Here is an 11844-nt window from a genome sequence, read left to right as displayed (position 1 = left end):
TGTCTGAGTTTGATGTGAGTCTTTGGTCTCGTATTTATATGCATGTTTCATGTATTTATGTTTTTTACACATTGTGACTGTCTGAGTTTGTGATGTGAGTCTTTGTTCTATTGTGTCTCGTATTCATATACATGTTGTGACTGTCTGAGTTTGTGATGTGTGTCTTTGTTCTATGTTCCCACTCTTGGCCTGCACCTTGACGTGGTGAGTGGGCTTTAAACTAAGCCAGGCCTTTTATATTTTTCGTTTATTATTCACAGTCTATCTTATTAATGATACAAAGCCTTAATTAAACCCCTTCTTCTGTTTGCAGAAACTGGAAACTTCAGAGTATATTTTATCTTAAGTTAGATAATCTTTTTTGTTTCCTCATCAGATCCCAGTCCATCATGCTCCTCTACTTGTCTGCCGTGCCACCATCATGCCTCATGCATCACCTCTCAGCGCCCTGCCCAGCTGCATCTTATTCCATTTCGAAAAAGCGAGCATCTCACCAAGCAAAGTTTTGCTAATGCCTGCTCAAGTTATTTAAATACTTCATTCTATGGATATCTGAAAATATTTACAGATGGTTCTAAAGATCCCAAAGGACAATGTGGTATTGGCATATATTCCAGAATTTGAAAAAGGATATGGATATAGAGTGGGTGACTTTATCATACTCAATCGAGATGGCCACAATAATAACCGCTCTTAGATGGGTTGTAGATACTAAGTTTTATAACAGATAATTCAATACGTGAAGATTTGGTGATAGAGGTAAAGCATCTTCTTTTAAATATTATAAGCCTTGGTTTAATTATTCAGTTCTGTTGGATTCCAGCCCACCATGGAATATATGGCAATGAAATTGCTGATAAATTAGCTAAAAGATACTAACCTAATTAGAAGAATTTAACCTTAAGTATATATTTTTTATTTTTTATTTATTCATTTATTTTGTTAGTTTGTTTTATTTTGTTCATTTTGTTTCGTTAGTTTGGTTTTTTCTTTGAATTTATTTTTATGATTTAAAGTATCATTTGCCAACGTCCTTGTCACAAACTCCTGTGTAGTAGTCCAGTAGGTGGCGGTATATGGGGAAAAACTATGATCCGCCACTAAACTAGAAGAAGAAGAAGATCTCTGCATCCGGTACGTCACGGACTAGGTCACGTGTCTTGGCCCCATAACGCGGAAGCAAATCGCTCCTGTATGTTACCCTGCGCCACTGAGCAGTTTGTATAGGAATGAATGGGCGGCCATTTTCCAGTCTGTGGTCCATCCTTTATTATAGCCGTTTCTCAATTTGCGTACTTGTGCGTGCTCGTGTGCTCGTGGACTCGTGAAACGTCATCAGTCGTTGCCCGAGCACTGTTCCAATTCGAAGCACGCATCAAGCGAGTACTGTCGTAAAACCCGGAAGTGTTCTGGATGCGTGCTCGATATCGCCGTTTCACCGAGCATGCATCGGAGGTGGCTCGTGTGTGCTTGCTCCCGCTATAAATCCCAGGATGCATTTCGCACTCGCAGCAGTACGAGGGCGGACAATATGGAGAGACGCACAAGTTACAACTGTAGCTTAAGTTACTCTTAACTTATATTTATATATATAATATATAGGCCTAATATAATAATAATAATATATCAATATATATATGTAAGGTCGTGTGTGTGTGTATAGCTTATACACATGACAGGACACTCATATCTTTTCAATTGTTATTCATTCAGAATATTTACATACTATTTGAAAATGAAAGAGGCTGGGATTTTGTTTTACATCATTTGTTTATATTGTTCAGTAGTATATGCCTAAATGAGGCCGTAGCACAGTTAACGGACGAGCAGAGGTGGTGACGTCATCGAGTCCGCTGCTGTTCCAATTGCAGGTACGTACTCGCGTGCTCGCAAGTATGTGCTTGAAGTACTGACTTGCCAAGTACGTGCTAGCAAGTCATCGAGTCCGTAGTACGCGTGCTACGAATTGAGAAACGGCCTATGTCCATGGACACTCCCCGTACTCAACGGCAGCCATCTTAGCTACGTAGCAGAAGAGGCGGAGCCAGGCTGAGCCAAAGTCGGCGCATTTTCCACATAGCCTGCATTAATAGAGTCATTTTGTAGTTTTGATAGTATGTATAGCTTTTTATAGCTGCTAGGCGTAAAGTGTTCCCCGTTCAAAGCGGGATGTTTATTGCGGGGGAGGATCCACGGCGGCAGTCGCGATCGTCATTTCCGGTAAGTGCACCACAGAGTACTTGATTTGGAACAGCACTCACATCTGAACAATGGGCCTATCTCACAAAAATCGGAAATGACGTCACACCGGGTAAACATTCTTCCGGCGTAGTCATTTTTGTATTGCCGTCAATGCAAAAATGGATCGTTTCTTCGCCACTTCCCTGGTGGTTTTTCGAATGCGATTCGAAGATGTGCAGAAGATTGTGGAGACACACTCAGCAACACCACAGCCCAGGCTGACAAAGGGGTACAAGTTTTTTGTGGAGGAGTTTGTACACAATTATCAAGGTAAGTTGTCTAAGGTGTTTTGTTGTCAGTAGGCTACTCAATGGCCGCCTTGCTCCTTCATGTTTTGTGATGACAAGCAAACCATATACGATCCATATAAATCGTCAGAAATATTGTCTGTGTGTGAAATGTGTGTAAAATGATCATATTTGTTACGTGTAGACTATAATATTATGAATATAATTAGCCATGGTGGCTATGAAGTCCTCTCCTGGAACCGTCACCTTATCGTGGTGGAGAGGTTTGCGTGTCCCTGTGAACCTGAGGGCTGTGTTGTCTGGAGCCTTGTGCTCCTGGTAGGGTCTCTCATGGCAGAGTGGTCTCAGGCGAGGGGCCAGACTAAGAATGGTTCAAAAATCCTCAATGAATATCGAAAAAAGAGGAGATGTGACCCGGCCCGGAGGAAGCCCGGGGCCCCCGTCTGGAGCTAGGCCCAGACGGGCTCGATGGCGAGCGCCTGGTGGCCGGGTTTGCCACGGAGCCCGGTCGGGCACAGCCCGAACAAACTACGTGGCACCCCCCCTCTCTTCATCTCATGGGCCCACCACCTGTGGGAAGACCCGTTGGGGTCGGGTGCGCAGCCACATGGGTGGCAGCGAAGGTCAGGGGTCTCGACGGACCAGACCCGGGCGGCAGAAGCTAGCTCTGGGGACGTGGAACGTCACCTCGCTGTGGGGAAAGGAACCAGAGCTTGTGAGGGAGGTGGAGCGCTATCAGTTAGATCTGGTGGGGCTTACCTCCACGCACAGTCTCAGCTCTGGTACCGTACTCCTGGATAAGGGTTGGACTCTATTCTTCTCCGGAGTTGCCAAGGGCGTGAGGCGCCGGGCGGGTGTGGGGATACTCATAAATCCCCGGCTGAGCGCCGCGGTGTTGGAGTTTACCCCGGTAGACGAGAGGGTCGCCTCCCTGCGCCTAAGGGTTGTAGGGGGGAAAACTCTGACTGTTGTTTGTGCGTATGCACCAAACAGCAGTTCAGAGTACTCGGCCTTCTTGGAGACCCTGAATGGAGTCCTGTATGGGGCTCCAGTAGGGGACTCCGTAGTTCTGCTGGGTGACTTCAACGCCCACGTGGGCAACGATGGAGACACCTGGAGAGGCGTGGTGGGGAGGAACGGCCTCCCTGATCTAAACCCGAACGGTCGTTTGTTATTGGACTTCTGTGCTAGTCATGGATTATCCATAACAAACACCATGTTCGAACATAAGGGTGCTCATAAGTGTACCTGGTACCAGAGTACCCTAGGCCGAAGATCAATGATCGATTTTGTGATCGTGTCATCTGATCTGAGGCCGCATGTTTTGGACACTCGGGTAAAGAGAGGGGCGGAACTGTCAACCGACCACCATCTGGTTGTGAGTTGGATCAGGGAATGGGGGAAATTTCCGGATAGACCTGGTAAGCCCAAACGCGTAGTGCGGGTGAACTGGGAACGTCTGGAGGAGGCCCCCGTCCTAGGTATCTTCAACTCACACCTCCGGCGGAGTTTTTCTAGCATTCCTGTGGAGGTTGGGGACATTGAGCCGGAGTGGGCTGTGTTCAAAGCCTCCATTGCTGAAGCTGCGGTGGCTAGCTGTGGCCTCAGGGTCTTAGGCTCCTCAAGGGGCGGTAACCCTCGGACACCGTGGTGGACACCGGTGGTCAGGGAAGCCGTCCGATTGAAGAAGGAGGCCTTCCGGGATATGATATCCTGGAGGACTCCTGACTCGGTTGCAGGGTACCGACAGGCCCGAAGGGCTGCAGCTGCTGCCGTGTCGGAGGCTAAGCAGCGGGTGTGGGAGAAGTTCGGAGAGGCCATGGAGAAGGACTTTCGGTCGGCACCAAAGTGTTTCTGGAAGACTATCCGGCACCTCAGGAGGGGGAAACGGGGAACCGTCCAAGCTGTGTACAGTAAGGAGGGGACTCTGTTGACCTCAACTGAGGAGGTCGTCGGACGTTGGAAGGAACACTTTGAGGAACTCCTGAACCCGAATAACACGCCCTCTATGTTGGAGGCAGAGCTCGAGGTTGATGGTGTTTCGTCGTCAATTTCCCTGGTGGAGGTCACTGAGGTAGTCAAACATCTCCGCAGTGGCAAAGCCCCAGGGATTGATGAGATCCAGCCAGAAATGCTAAAGGCTCTGGGTGTTGAGGGGCTGTCATGGTTGACACGCCTATTCAACATCGCGTGGGAGTCGGGTACAGTGCCAAAGGAGTGGCAAACCGGGGTGGTGGTTCCCCTGTTCAAAAAGGGGGACCAGAGAGTGTGTGCCAATTACCGGGGTATCACACTTCTCAGCCTCCCTGGTGTAAAGTCTCCTCCAAGGTACTGCGAAGGAGGGTTCGGCCGGTCGTCGAACCTCAGATTGAAGAGGAACAATGCGGTTTTCGCCCCGGACGTGGAAATACGGACCAGCTCTTCACTCTCGCAAGGATCCTGGAGGGGGCCTGGGAGTATGCCCATCCGGTCTACATGTGTTTTGTGGATCTGGAGAAGGCGTATGACCGGTCCCCCGGGAGAAACTGTGGGAGGTGCTGCGGGAGTATGGGGGTAAAGGGGTCTATCCTCAGGCCATCGCAATCCCTGTACTCCCAAAGCTGAGAGCTGTGTTCGCGTCCTCGGCAGAAGCCAGTCAGTTTCGTTCTCGGTGGGTGCTGGGCTCGCCAGGGCTGCGCCTTGCACCAATCCTGTTTGTGATATACATGGACAAGGTCTCGAGGCGTAGTCGTGGTGGGGAGGGGTTGCAGTTCGGTGGTCTGAGGATCTCGTCACTGTTTTTTGCGGATGATGTGGTCCTCATGGGATCATCGGCCTGTGACCTTCAGCACTCACTGGATCGGCTGGCGGCCGAGTGTGAAGCGGCTGGGATGAGGATCAGCACCGCTAAATCTGAGGCCATGACTCTTAGCAGGAAACCGATGGATTGCTTACTCCGGGTAGGAAATGAGTCCTTAGCCCAAGTGAAGGAGTTCAAGTACCTCGGGGTCTTGTTCGCGGAGGTGAGGGTACTATGGAACGTGAGATTGGCCGGAGAATATCGGAGCAGCGGGGGCGGTATTGAGTTCGCTTTTACCGCACCGTTGTGACGAAAAGAGAGTGAGCCGCAGGCAAAGCTCTCGATCTACCGGTCGATCTTCGTTCCTATCCTCACCTATGGTCATGAGGGCTGGGTGATGACCGAAAGGACGAGATCGCGGGTACAAGCGGCCGAGATGAGTTTTCTCAGAAGGGTGGTTGGACGTCTCCCTTAGGGACTAGGGTGAGAAGCTCAGCCATCCGTGAGGAACTCGGATTAGAGCCGCTGCTCCTTTACTTAGAAAGGAGTCAGCTGAGGTGGTTCGGGCATCTGGTAAGGATGCCCACTGGGCGCCTTCCTTGGGAGGTGTTTCAGGCACGTCCAGTGGGGAGGAGGACCTCGGGGAAGACCCAGGACTAGGTGGAGAGATTATATCTCAACACTGGCCTGGGAACGCCTCGGGGATCCCCCCCGTCAGAGTTGGTCAATGTGGCCCGGGAAAGGGAAGTCTGGGGCCCCTGCTTGAGCTGCTCCCCCCGCGACCCGACCCCGGATAAGCGGAAGAAAATGAGATGATGAGATGAGATGAGATGAGGCTATGAAGTCTCCGTGTGTTGCGTTAGCATTTTAGCATTAGTTTAGCCAAGGATAGGTTCAGCTAGTTATTTGCTGACCAGTTTTCTTCCGATCAGCGACATATTATTAACATTATGTATATGCTAAGTGTCAAATATAGTTGATGGAAAGGTGGTAGTGAGAGGTAGATGCAACCGCTCGATGAGGAGGAATGAGGAGCCCCACATACTACAGGTTTCTGCTGAGTTAGGGCCCGTTGGCCCAAGTCTGTTAGTTTTGATAGTCTGTCTGGACTAACAACTGCAGATGCAGTTTTCCTCTTCTTCTGAAGTTCAGATCATTTTCATTGTTCTTTCTTACAAACAGTAGCGTGCTTAAGACTTGGCCCACCTAGCTTGCTGCAATGTTGTGGCTGTACAGACCTATGTATTTTTCTTCCTCTTCATTAAGGCACAAGCCGTAAATAAAGGAAATTTGTTGAGTGCATTAAAAGGACAAACATCTAGTTCATGTTATAACATTGCTAAAACAACACATGTAATGGTGGCCCAAGAGTTTTGCACGGAACTGTACATGGCTTTTCTGCGGTTGCAGGCTCCTTGCCAGTTTCCAATGGCCTTATATCAAGGTCCTACCTACTAAGTTCAGTAACTCAATTCTTATGGTGTTCACAGATCACCCTGGAGGCTGTTGGACAACTGGGTCTCTCAGAGCTGTAGCTTTGCTGCGGGCAAAGGCTTCTGTAGCCATATAACCGCTCTGCTGTTCCAGACAGCGCATTATGTGCAGCTGGGCCTTGATGTGGTTCCACCTTCCCTGGCCTGTACCAGTCAACCACAGATGTGGCATCGACCTCGAACCCACGTGTGCTGTTGTGTCCTCTGTTCAAATCATACACTTCAGTATTTGTCTAGAGTATATGAGCATTTCCTGTATTGTTGTTCGCCTCAGGGAATCCATCCAGAGGCTGTGAGTGACCTGGTGGTGAAGAAACCCAAGTCGGTGGGGAAGACTGGAGTCAAGTCCACACTCTACAGAGCGTATGCTGGTAAGACATTTGTTTTGCAATTTGCACTCTGTTAAACTTGCTCATTATGAAAAGATGCATATTAGAATACATCTGTTATCACTACAATAAAAAAAAGTCACATTTCTATTTGACGTTTCGCCCTTTGATGTCCCACATCCTAGAGGGAATATCCAGCTTGGAGTTGGTACCATCTCAGCTGTGCTGACCTGGAAGATGTCAGCAATGACTTGTTCTTTAAGGCCAGTTGCTACTCTACAACAGTAGATGAAAAACTCATCAATGGCTGGAATCTTCCTTGAAGGGCTTGGTGTTGGAATCGCCTCTTGTCCAATCCTCTGTGCTTTGCTCCAATAAAGAATATATTGTGTTGAGGGGCAAAACAGACTCCCAAAACACTTGAAACACTTCTTGAGATGGAAACCGAGTATAATATGTCATGGTCTGATCAGACACACAAAATCTGTTGACAGTTTGTGGCCCCATGGACATTTCTTGCAGCCTTGCCTCCAGCTCAGCAATATACTCCAGGGCATCATCCAGTGCACCTACAAAAAAAGAAGACAAATCAGTCTTCATTACCATTCATTCGTATTCACCCTTTCTTTTTATTGTATTGTTATTCTGTATACTTAAGTTCATTTATATTTATTATTATTAAATTTATTTGTACTGTTTTCTGTTTTTCTTTTTTATGTATTAACTATAGGTTGAGTGTTGTACATAGAAAAAACCAAAGTCAAATTCCTCGTTTGTTCGCAAACCTGGCCAATAAAGCTGAATCTGAATTAATATGTAACCCCAGTTTAACAGTGCGTCTAATGATGATTGAATGTTTTAACGTTAACCATGCCATGTTTGGCAAAATTATACAATAGCCCAACAAGTGTTGAACAGAAATAACAGACATAACAGCTAGTTAGCACACATCTACTTACCGGCAGGGGGGCGTGATCGCGTAGTCATGTTCCCCGGTACCTCTCCGGTCCGTTTGTGTTTTGTCCTCTCCTTCAGCTTTTCAAGCTGACACACGTTTATACACGGGTGTTTTTTTCGGGGCTGTGGTGTAGCTGTTCCAGTCAAAACGACTAGGAACAGCTCCAGTATTCAGCTTGGCACTCCCGTCGTCATAATCAGCCGCTGAGAAATGCCGACTACAGACCAGTGTACTCCCCTTCTGAATTACGAAATTAACTCCTTCATTCCGTCTGATCGCCACTGCTGTATTGGGTATTATTTGGGAAGTCGTGGAAATGTAAATACGGGTTTTTGTTTTGAATTGGCGCATAGAGGTAGACAACAGAAGCTTTTGTTTTTTGACTGCGCCATTGTCAAATATCATGGACTACGCGACCGGAAGTCACTTTACCCGGTGAAGGCAAAATCGAACGCCGAACCAGGAAGTTGTGAGATAGGCCTATTAGCGTACTCAAGTGAGTACGGATAGTGCTGATAGTGTACTTCCTTTAAGTATACTTTTGGAAGTACGGGTATTGGAACACGGCAGGCCCCCAGGAGCAGTGCATACTTCCGCAATCCACCAGTGCTCAGAGGCCAAGACTGGTATTGCAGCTGTTTAAGCTGGCTGTGGACGGGGGTCCGTCATTTCATGTGGCCCAGAAGTAGATATCGCCGTCAACTCCAATACAAGTGGGGAACAGGATTGTGTCTCCGCAAAAAATGTCTGGATATCAATCAAAGGCTCATAATTACCTTCATGCCATGTCCTAAAAATATGTACGTTTTTTCCTTTCAAAATGCCACCTCAAGCGTTTTATTAGCCGTTATCTCGCTAAGGAAGAGGGGTGTGCAGCTGAAAGGAGTCGTAGTGAAACAAATGGCATCCGAGAGGGCCTAGTTCAGTGCTCCGTTAATGTGTCCGATTTTTGGACTGGTTCATCTGCTGCTCAATAACTCTCACGGTCCTCTGCTTGCGATCATTGTGATTCATCATGTATTGATCCATTATTCAAAAGATCCAAAGACAATGTGGTATTGGCATATATATTCCAGAATTTGAAAAAGGATATGGATATAGAGTGGGTGACTTTATCAGTATACTCAATCGAGATGGCCACAATAATAACCGCTCTTAGATGGGTTGTAGATACTAAACCTCTTGATCAGTGATATCTACTGATTCTATGGCAGTACTACAAAGTTTTATAACAGATAATTCAATACGTGAAGATTTGGTGATAGAGGTAAAGCATCTTCTTTTAAATATTATAAGCCTTGGTTTAGTTATTCAGTTCTGTTGGATTCCAGCCCACCATGGAATATATGGCAATGCAATTGCTGATAAATGAGCTAAAAGATACTAACCTAATTAGAAGAATTTAACCTTAAGTATATATATTTTTTCTTTACTATTTTTATTTATTCATTTCTTTTGTTTGTTTGTTTTATTTTGTTTATTTTGTTTCGTTAGTTTCGTTTTTTCGTTGAAGTTATTTTTATGATTTAAAGTATCATTTGCCAACGTCCTTGTCACACACTCCTGTATAGTAGTCCAGTAGGTGGCGGTATATGGGGAAAAACTATGATCCGCCACTAAACAAGAAGAAGAAGATCTCTGCATCCGGTAAGTCACGGACTAGGCCACGTGTCTTGGCCCCATAACGCGGTAGCAAATCGCTCCTGTATGTTACCCTGCGCCACTGAGCAGTTTGTATCAATGGTGGATTCAATGATTCGTTTCCGTGACCCAGTTCGCGTGATTCAGTTCGCCACGAGGAGTCGTTCGCGAATCGTTCGTTCGTTCGTTCGTTCAGTCGAGTTTCCGGTAGCACTAACTCCACTGAGTCTGACTGACTCAGCTGAGAACCGTGCAATGGGGTCCATTCCATGATGCGATTTACCGCTTCCGGAAACCAGGCTGAACGAACATACGATTCGTGAACGACTCCTCCACGTTCAGTCGAGTTTCCGGTGAATCGATTCACCGGAAACTCGACTGAACGTAGAGGAGTCGTTCGCGATTCAGCCTAGTTTCCGGTAACGGTGAATCGCATCATGGAATTCACGCCATTGCACGGTTCTCAGTTGAGTCAGTCAGACTCAGTGGAGTAAGTGCTACCGGAAACTCGTTCGTTCGTTCAGTCGAGTCGGTGAATCGAATGGTGAACGAGAGACCGAACGAACGAGAGAGACGAACCGGTTCAGTTCGTTCGTCCTAAAGACTCGGTCATTCGAACCGGTTCGCGAACGAACGAGCCAACACTAGACCAGCCTCCACACTCAGCCTGGGGGGGGGGGACTGCTGCTGCTGCTGGGGCTCCTCTCCGGGGGGTCTGCAGGAAGGACCCTTCAGAGCGTCTCGGTCCCAACTATATATAGAACCGGAACTAGAACTATAGTGGTCCCGCAGCAGTGCTTGGTTTTGCTGTCTTTCCTTTTGATGTGAAAATGCGTCCACCAAAAGTGCAAAAATCCTTAGAGTAAATATAAAACAAAATCATGAAATAACTACAGCAACAGCTTTTAAGTGTTGTATTATGAAGACAAGACATAGCGATGGATAGAGGATATCTCTCAGGTAGCACTTGTTCTGATACCATTATGTCTGCACATTATCATGGCTCCTATTGCACTCCTACCATCCCTGGAGAGGGATGGTAGGAGTGCAATAGGAGCTTCTTCAGGTTCCCTGATATTAGGGGGGTTTCCCTGCCCTTTGGGGGGCTAGGGTCAGGGGGTGTCCTTTAAGAAGCGGCCTGCGAAGCCCTTCAGATCTCTGGTCCAGGGTGTTCTAACCTGTTTGACCTGATGGGGATGTGGTGTTTCAAGGCTGCTTGGCTGGGGGGGTCTATAACGGATTGTGTGCGTGGTAGTGTGGCTGTGTGGTGTTGGTGCGATTGGTGTAGGTAGGCCTCCAGGGTGAATACATTTCAAAAAAGAGATATCTATTTCAAAAGGGTGAAGCTGTGAGGGGGCTCTGACCTGCTGACGGTGACGGTGGTGGTCCCGTGGTGGGTAGCCGGAGAGGGTGGTGGTCCCGTGGTGGGTAGAGGAGACAGCAGGACGGTCCCTGGTAACTGCTGACGGTGACACAGCCAACGGGCCCATAGATTTGGTAGGTGACCTTTTTAGAGCATTTAAAAGAAATAAACCACTCAAATAAATATTTCCATCTATTATGTTTATATATTACTGTATAACTGTGTGTATGAATGTATTACTGTGTAACTGTATGTGTGTGTACATGTTAATAATCAGTGAATAATAACAAGTATGCTAGAGACCAGCACTTGTTCTGCTTAAGTGTGTTCTTAATTCAACACGAGAGCTACAGTACTTCTGATGTTTCTTCTAGATGGGGAGGGATTCTGCAGACCGTAGGAACACTGTCTGGACTGTGAATGACAGCCATGCAGTATGAATATATCCCTGTGTACATAACTGTGTGTGTGTGTGTGTGTGTGGGTGTGTGTGTGTGTGTGGTGTGTGTGTGTGTTGTGTGTGGGTGTGTGTTGTGTGTGTGTGTGTGTGTGTGTGTGGTGTGATTTCTAATGAAATTCCAGGCAATCAGAGAAGTCGCTCTTTCAAAAATCCAACACCTGTTTGCAAACATCCATATACCTCAGAACATCCTCACAGAGATGACAAACAAGACGGTGAGCCTGGTGAGGAAATGGCTTGGCTTAAACACCCACTCGACCCGTGACATCATCTTCCAAGCCCGCGGAGATGGAGGTCCCGGAGTCCCAAACATTGAGTGGGTCTACACCGCC

The 11844-nt window shown here is 47.3% G+C and overlaps 1 pseudogene; it reads right to left on the bottom strand.

Annotated features, from left to right (window-relative positions):
- Positions 1–7252: 7252 nt before the first annotated feature.
- On the bottom strand, positions 7253–8516 carry LOC130401843 (uncharacterized; annotated as a pseudogene).
- Positions 8517–11844: the final 3328 nt, after the last annotated feature.

This window comes from Gadus chalcogrammus, chromosome 1 (genome assembly GCF_026213295.1).
Source record: "Gadus chalcogrammus isolate NIFS_2021 chromosome 1, NIFS_Gcha_1.0, whole genome shotgun sequence".
In the NCBI taxonomy this organism is placed as follows: domain Eukaryota; kingdom Metazoa; phylum Chordata; class Actinopteri; order Gadiformes; family Gadidae; genus Gadus; species Gadus chalcogrammus.
This window is presented reverse-complemented; position numbering and strand designations above follow the sequence as displayed.